Source organism: Nelumbo nucifera, chromosome 2 (assembly GCF_055504915.1).
Source record: "Nelumbo nucifera cultivar China Antique chromosome 2, China Antique-T2T, whole genome shotgun sequence".
NCBI lineage: Eukaryota > Viridiplantae > Streptophyta > Magnoliopsida > Proteales > Nelumbonaceae > Nelumbo > Nelumbo nucifera.
Window position 1 is genome coordinate 95408062 of NC_142650.1, and position 7592 is coordinate 95415653.

The following is a 7592-nucleotide window of genomic DNA, read 5'->3' on the forward strand; positions in this document are numbered from 1 at the left end:
TACATCACATGCATCACAATTGATCCAATCAATTTAATTATCTATAAAACCCTAAATTAATTAGGTTAAACTAGTATCAGCCCATTAAAGCCCATAATATTATCCTATAATATTATCTAGGTATATGGGCTGAACTGTAAAGGGCACTTCGACCCATATAGCTCTTATGCTGAATTAGGGTTGATGCGGATTTAACTTAATTAAACTGTGGTTTTACAGGTAGGGCCGAATTACATCTTCCAATGGGCCATCAAATCCCTGGTTCATAATAAAAATTTTAGGGCTGATAACAGTCCCTATTGAACCACAGATTTGGTCCAATCTGTGTTAAATGGGCCTAGGGTTAGGTGTCTATAGCAAGATTAATTCAAGAAGATAATCTGAAAATTAAAAGGCTGAAAACAAGACAATCAAGAATCAGCAAACAACAATCAGGGGGCTATTTGTAAAGCTGCAACCCTGCAAAACAAAGGTTAGTTCATAGATTGCAAGTTCCATATCTGCAAAACACAGATGGCTGAATTCGACTATGCAAAACTAGAAAATCCTAATCTTATATTAATTACATCAAAATAAATCCTATACATTCCGTCTAAAAAATAAAAAAAATTATTTACAGACCAAGAATGAATAGAATATTACAGTAGGGGCGCAAATTCTTGGTGCCAAAAAAAAGATTTCGATCTCCACCATACGAATAGCCCATGATCCAAGAAATATGAATAGAACAATTCTATAAATATTGCAGATAAATAAAGATTTAATTTTCAGATCATTCGCCCAAAATTTGGGAACCAATTCCTAGAGAAATTGTAATTTGCACAAATAGGATAGAACGATTCTGCCTATTTGTGCAAGTTTTTAATAAAGTCTGATTTGGTAAAAGAATGTGATCCTGGCTCTGGTACCACTGAAGGGATGGGAGATCAATCATATGGACGGCCGAACCCTATAGGATGGTTGGGCGAAATTTCAAAAACTTCTTTCTCTCCCATCCGGGAATCGTATTTCCTAATTTAGAAAACTGCATTTTCAAGGTTCGTTCTTGAAACAAAACCGGACCAGATCTGAAACCAAAAGAAGGGAGAGGAAAATACCTGATATGAAATTAAAAGGAACTGCCAACGTAGGTGTTCACGTCCAAAGAGGATACCAAATCCGCCTCAACTGAAGATGGCACAACGAATGTTGAGGCATGATCAGCAAGAACCTGGGATTCTTCACCAAGAATCGAGTAGGGTGGTGTGAGCATGACTTCTGATTGTTTCTTCACCAAGAAACAATATCAAGAACACTTCTTGATCACTCCAGTAGGTGGAGATCGAACTGGGATGGCGCCAAGAACAGAGGGAGTGAAAAGAATGCAAAGAGAATTGTGTTCCTTTTGTGGAATTCGCCCCCTATTTATAATCCCTTTAGGATCAGCTTCCTAATCTAATTAGGAATGAGATTTCCTAATCAAAATCTTGTATTTAGATTTGGACTCTCAAGTTGATAAGACTTATCTTATCCAACTACTAATCCTAGTCAGATTACAAACCCATAACGGCCCAATTTAATTAAACCTTTTAAGCCCAGTTCGAAATGGGCTTTAGGCCCCTTAAGTCATATTACTTACTTTACCCATTAAGTGTTGGCTAGTTTGGTTCTCTTTCTATGGCGTGGGACACTAGCATTGATCTACACATCAGCCACAAGGGTTCAGCCTAGCCTTTGTTACAACGTCTGGCCGAATTCACTGTAGGTCATGATAAACCCCTGAGTCCATCACCATGGGCTCTTAATGGGCCCAACATTTACACTAAATGGTTATTGGGTCAAGCCATCTTATGAAAACCCAAGGACTGTGGACAGATGCAAGATTAGCCCATCAGGTATTACCCTCAATGGCCTTGCACTTAACCTCTCAGCCCTTAATGATCAAACATTGCCCAACAAGAGAGGACCTCTCCCTCAGCTGCAAGGTACAGTGTTGCACGCTCTACTCACATGGATCCCGGGAATGAAAACCTTTTGCAAACCAATTTGAAACCATAATATATATCTTTATATAAATATATTTTGCAAAATCAAATTTCAAACACATTTGAAATCCACTGCCAGCAGTTTAGGTTTCCATCAGAGAGAGTGCATTCCCCGATTATTCACTTTGTCCAACAAAGTGGTTGATCCTTTCACTATGATCACCCACTCAAGTGAATTCTCGAATTGCCCCAACATAGCTAGGTTTTGACCCCCTCTAAGGATCTCACAAATTGGTATATCAAAAATAGCCCAATCTGACACCTAGTGCAGTACCATAATCGAGTCTAAGGGTTAGGTGTAACATTTCAGTTTTGCCCATCTATTTCCAAGGTCCAGGGCAATACTGGAATTTGGTCTAGTTCAGGGTTTCAAGAAAACCCACACTACATGTACCTCAGGTCTCACCCTGGTAGCTAAGACAAGCCACCCCAACCAACTTGGCGGCACATCAATGTTAGCCTTGGCGGGATAAATCTCCCCAGATCTATCCAATGGTTGTGAAGATTCTAAATTAATACGAATCTCATAAGTGTTCAGTTTAAGGGTATATCACAGAAACACACCAATATAACACAAATCAATTATGCACTTTATTCATTTACAATAAATGACATAATGTACATTAATCTGATTGGAGCTAAGGGCATACACTGTTTAACATTCAAAATCCTACATACAATACAGTTTTACCCCCTTTAGTGTGTTAGATTCTCCCACCTCACTATTTCCAAATTCTAACTATAAAAACAAATAAAAAATTGTCATGTGTGCAGGTGGGTGCCTTCATATGAACTCGGATGAGCTGGAGACAAAATCATACTCACCCAGCTGAACTACCAATCACAATTGAACATACCGGTGCTTAGTATGGGCCCCATGTGGGACCTAGATGTTCTGAACACTGGCATGTTCAATCATGATAGGTAATTCAGCTGGGTGTGCATGTTTTTGTCTCTAGCTAATCCACTCCCCCTTCAGGTATGACATCTTCTACAGGTCTTCCTCTTTGATCACTCCGTCGGAGTTTACCACTCCTTCGATCTCTAAGAACTACTTTACTTTGCTTGGATATGTGGATACTTCTCCAAGTTTGCCATGACCCACTGCAATGTGGTGAATGATGTATCTATGCCGATGGTTAGAAATTCCGAGCACAAGCTCACTATCTCGTCCTCCATCAGCTTCCTTCCTCCATCTGGGATTTGAAGGCTGAGCAATGTATCGACATAGCAGACAATGGTCTCATCCATTTTCCCTTCGTTGTTCTATAATTTCTTCTCTTGCTCTTGTCAGGCTCTTATTAGAGGAATAAGAACGCTTTCCTGATTGTGCCTTAGCTAATAGAGCTTGTTCCACTTCTTTCTGAATATAATCTTTCCCAATCTTGGCATGTAAGCCAGTACACTAAATCGACCAAAACTAGTATTCATCTTCCTTTGAACGGATTCGACGTCTTTGATAATCTTCTCATCAAGCTTTTCTCCAAAGAACATGAGCACCAACAAGCAAAACATGCATATTGTAACTGATACATGACATGAATGGGTTGTCCCAAATTAGTTTGTTCTCTGAGGTTGTTGGTTAGTGATGTAGGCGCTTATAGCTCAGGCCAATGGCACACACGCGCATGGCGAAAGGCGGCACATAGTGCGGATCCAATGAGAGAAGAGGTTGGCGTGCGACGCAGGGCCAATAGCGCGACTGCACACAGCAACCTCAGATGGCTGTGCCCTCAAGGCCTAATAACATCCTGGCCATCCGCATCCACTTACCTCTAGGCGGTCTCAAGCATAAAAAGGGGGTGACCCCCTCAAAGTAAAGATCTAGACTCCTTATTCCTAAGAACTTCCTCGCCTCCCTTGTGATTTCGTCTGAGCATCCCAACCTTAGGCCTCATCCACTTCTCTTCATACCCTTACTAACTTGACCATCGGAGTCCCCATCACGGGTTAGCACTCAAGGCCGCTAATGTCTCCTCTCTCTCTTCACGAGTCTACCAGCCCTCGGCCACAGCGGACCTCGGACTCATCAATCAACCCTCGGCTCAGAAGTGGATTTACCTTGTTGCCCTCGGCTCATCCTAGGCAGCAACAATTGGCACCGTCTGTGGGAATTTCACTAAAACTTCCCTCAACTGAACTTATACTCTAAAACTTGTCTTAAAAAAGTAACTCCTAAGCTTCAACCAAGATGGAAAGAAACACCAAGAATGCTCATAACTTGGTCACGATGGACCAATTCCAAGTGGTCCTTGACTAGCTCAACAACCTCGCACAGAGTCTAGATGATGTGGGGCGCCCAATAGAAGGCTGCCCTTAGGGTGGTCGCCCCGCTGGAAGCCCTGGGGCACCATGGCGGACGAGTGTCTCTAGACCCATTAGCTATTGGCCCAGTCAGATCCAACAGGGCTGACCCCGCAAAGTTCAATAGTAGTCGACGTGCTAGTCAGCTGCCAAGGACCTCCCGACCCCTTAACCGACGAGGGGACAAATCAACACAGTCTTGTGGTCACCTCCGAGACCAAGGACACCTCCGCCAACGAGAAAGCCCTTGGGACGAAGGCGAAAGATCGGGCCACCACAGCCCCCCTTCAAGGACCGAGGACCATGCCACGCCTCTCCCTCTCATGTCTTGGGCAAAACCCAGATGCGAGCATTGCCTAGGACTTGATTCGTGAAGGGTGGGGGATCTCATGGGTGAGATTCCATCAGAAGAGATGCCAAAGTGGGTTGTAGGCAGTATAACTGATGTTGTGTTGGTTGTTGGAAATTACACGATTGGGTGCGAGAGGTCGAGGACGATCAGTGAAGGTGGCGCCATAGTGGATGAGAGCCTCCTGCGCGAGCTCATGGTTGCAATGAAGATGGCTGGGCGAGAGCCAATTTGATGCTTGACGATGGAGCCATACTTGGTGTGTAGATTGCGAAGAATGATTTCAATCTCCTATAAGGATTTAGCAATCCATAAGAAGTTGCCTATGATGGGCACAATAAAGGGACCTGGTGGGAGCTTCTGCAATGCAGAGAGAGGCGAGGATTAGACTAAGACTGGGGAAGTTGACACCTGATAGTGCGCGATCTGGCTACACCTAGCTGGAGGGCAATTTGAACTCTAATTGGGCAGCGAGCTGGATCAATCTGCAAAATAGTGGCTCAGAGAACCTGGGGTAGCTAACCCGGCGAGGTCACTCCGATGCTTAAGTTAGTACCTATGCTATGAATGCGAGTTGAATGCTTGAAAGCTTGAGTGCTAGTCAATAGAGTAATCACGCGTACCTTTGCCTTGAGGTTTCATGTCTATATACTGGAGTAGTCGTGGGCCTTACGAAAGAGCTCTGGGATCTCCGAGTTGTGGAGATAAGGTTTGTTCCGTTTCAGAAGGAGAGTAATGGGCTCATAAGGTTTATCGTTTACCTCTGATTCAAGCGGAGCTGGGACAAGTTCTCATCGTGATCTCGGGAATTCGGGATCTGTTGGGTCATCGTGATCTTGAGAGATTCGGGATTTGTTGGGGAAGCCTTTGGAGTCGGTTATGTATCATTTTGGCTCATTAGCTCTGAGCTGGAACTTTGATTCTTTAGTCCCGAATTGGACTGCGAGTTGAGGTGCCTCTACATCGAGGTGGGTTTTGGGCCGAGGTGGCTGAATACCCGAAATCCAAATGTTGCGAACTAGGCTTGCCTGGCTGAGTTGTCATCTTTCGATCAGATCGTGCCTACGCGTCCCCTTCTTGTCAGGTCGTGCCAAATCACTCTTCATCAATTGCCCCACTCCTCGTGCCAAGGGTCCTACCTGATGCGGGGAGTTCGTGAAGAGTCCAGGTGGATTTGGCGCGACGTTTAGTCAATTTGGAGGGAAAACCATTGGTTGGGCCTGTTCAATCGTCTGGCTCAACCAAGAAATGACCCAGGTCACGTCTCAGGCGCGCACAGATGTCACACTATTTATAGCTTCCGCGGATGCCAAAGAGCACGCTCAACAGATTTCATCCTCGAGTAGCGTGCAACCAATTTTCATGGGAGCCGTTGGATCGTACAAGTCTCAGTCATTGATTGCCAAATGCGGTGGACTATAAATAGGGGGCCGTAGAGCCCATTACCTTCACCATAAATCATGTAATTGAGCTCTCCTGAGATCGCATCGGAGTCTTTCAGCTCGCCACTCTTCCTTTTGTGTCTGAGGTCATTGTCGTCCTTTAGGTGAGTTCGTCTTCTTTCATTAGTTGTTCCCCTTTCCTTTTCCTATCCAGTATGTCTAGTGCTAGCATATATAGGTTACTTAGTGATTCTAGTGAGCCTGAGGGTGCCAAGGTGCGGTCCTCGGCTCCCGCTGGTGAGGTCAGCTCTTCGCTAGAGAGCTCCTTTTTACACCTCTTAGGGGAAACACCTTTACCTGATGTCGGGCTATCTCGGCTTGAGGAACTTGAACCTCAGGAAGAACGACCGACCTCTAGAGAGGGGATCCCATCTTCTTCTCCAGGTCGAGATCTGGATGACTTCGGCCCTTCCACGATGACCTCAGACAAATTGCTGTCCTTGGTAGCCCGTTACCGTCTTCCCGACACCCTTACCTTTAGTATTCCTTTGGGTCAATACCCTTGGGTTCACGGTCACCACAAGCTCACGGTTTTTGAGGCACAACTTGTAGCTGGGTTACACTTCCCGCTCCACCATTTTGTTAGAGAAATCATTAAGTTCTTCGACATTACAATTGACCAGTTACACCCGAACTCCATCCGAACCATTGTTGGCACGATTTCACTGTTCCATGAGTATAACTGACCTCTTACCCTAGACATCTTTAGTTCGATCTGCTCCATCAAGAAGAACTCTTCTTGCCTGCGTGGGGACACCCTGTAGAGTTATTACATTTCCCCTCGCCCTGGGTTCAAAGTTCTGTTCGGTAACCCAAACAAAGTACCGGCCTGGAAGAGAAGGTACTTCTTTGTTCGGAACCCTGAGGGATGGCCATTCCCGACTCACTGGTGAGTGGCCATTAAGGACCCTGGAGTGAGGTTAGATGCTAAGACTAGGGCAGTCGTTAATTCTTGGAGGGACCTCAGCCTTGAAATGAAAGATTTCTTGGCTGAGAAAAAGCTTGTACGAGTTGGGCTGAGTCCTCCTAGTAGGCCTCCACCTCGACGCACGTATCGCTTTTCCTTTTTTATTTTTGCACTTACTTCAGTTCGTGACTAACTTTTTTCTTTTTTTTTTGTAGAAGCTATGATGGGTGTTGAGGCAGCCAATCTTCTACAAAGCGTTCAGAAGGGAAAGAAGAGGAAGGCCTCGAAGAGGTCCCGTCAGGAGGAGTCGGTCCTTCGGTTCCTGTCCAACCCGAGGTCGCTGTGGTAGAGCTAATCTCGGCCGAGCTCCCAGAGGAGGAGGTTTTCCCCCAGCCTCCAGTTGTTGACCTGGACAAGGACCAGGATGAGGGGGCCCCACCTCACGAGCCCGTGGGTACATCAATGCTCGAGCCTCAGCCCCCGAAGGAGAGCATAATGACTCTGCAACTCAGGCTTCTCAAGAGCAAGGATGTCGTGTTTCCTGCGGAGGTCATAGAGTGGGTTGA

At 45.3% G+C, this 7592-nt stretch overlaps 1 pseudogene; it reads right to left on the reverse strand.

The window, feature by feature from the left end:
* Positions 1 to 2979: 2979 nt before the first annotated feature.
* LOC148802569 (cytochrome P450 89A9 pseudogene) lies at positions 2980 to 6139 on the reverse strand (annotated as a pseudogene).
* Positions 6140 to 7592: the final 1453 nt, after the last annotated feature.